Source organism: Nerophis ophidion, linkage group LG27 (genome assembly GCF_033978795.1).
Source record: "Nerophis ophidion isolate RoL-2023_Sa linkage group LG27, RoL_Noph_v1.0, whole genome shotgun sequence".
NCBI lineage: Eukaryota > Metazoa > Chordata > Actinopteri > Syngnathiformes > Syngnathidae > Nerophis > Nerophis ophidion.
In genome coordinates this window covers 31762268-31763700 of record NC_084637.1, presented here as the reverse complement: position 1 = coordinate 31763700, position 1433 = coordinate 31762268, and positions in this window count along the sequence as shown.

Sequence of the window (1433 nt, the reverse complement as noted above, 5' to 3'; positions counted from 1 at the left end):
GGGTTTGTAGTTCCACGGCAGTTTCTAGCCTGTTCTTACCTTATCTCATTGATCTCATCTCATACTGAATGTGTGTTGATTTGTGCGTACACATGAAACTCATAAATACATGAACATAACAATAAACATTGTTGTACTTTTCAGATGTCAGGACCCTATGCAATATGTACACATATTGTTAATATAGTGTACATTTTAACTGACCTTTGACTATGTTGACCTTTTTCTAGGTGGCTAAAATACGCGGTGCTGCCGGCCGCCGTCTAACGTTACGTTACTGTGTGTGATACATTATCTAACGTAACATTACTGTGTGTGATACATTATCTAACGTAACATTACTGTGTGTGATACATTGTCTAACGTAACATTACTGTGTGTGAAACATTGTCTAACATTACGTTACTGTGTGTGTGATACGTTGTCTAACGTAACGTTACTGTGTGTGTGATACATTGTCTAACGTTACGTTACTGTGTGTGATACATTGTCTAATGTTACGTTACTGTGTGTGTGATACATTGTCTAACGTTACGTTACTGTGTGTGTGATACATTGTCTAACGTTACGTTACTGTGTGTGATACATGGACTAACGTTACGTTACTGTGTGTGTGATACATTGTCTAACGTTACGTTACTGTGTGTGTGATACATTGTCTAACGTTACATTACTGTGTGTGTGATACATTGTCTAACGTTACGTTACTGTGTGTGTGATACATTGTCTAACGTAACATTACTGTGTGTGTGATACATTGTCTAACGTAACATTACTGTGTGTGATACATGGACTAACGTAACATTACTGTGTGTGATACATGGACTAACGTAACATTACTGTGTGTGTGATACATTGTCTAACGTAACATTACTGTGTGTGATACATTGTCTAACGTAACATTACTGTGTGTGATACATGGACTAACGTAACATTACTGTGTGTGATACATTGTCTAAAGTAACATTACTGTGTGTGATACATGGATTAACGTAACATTATTGTGTGTGATACATTGTCTAAAGTAACATTACTGTGTGTGATACATGGATTAACGTAACATTACTGTGTGTGATACATTGTCCAACGTAACATTACTGTGTGTGATACATGGACTAACGTAACATTACTGTGTGTGATACATTGTCTAACGTAACGTTACTGTGTGTGATACATTGTCCAACGTAACATTACTGTGTGTGATACATGGACTAACGTAACATTACTGTGTGTGATACATTGTCTAACGTAACATTACTGTGTGTGATACATTGTCTAACGTAACATTACTGTGTGTGATACATTGTCTAACGTAACATTACTGTGTGTGATACATGGACTAACGTAACATTACTGTGTGTGATACATTGTCTAACGTAACATTACTGTGTGTGATACATGGATTAACGTAACATTATTGTGTGTGATAAATT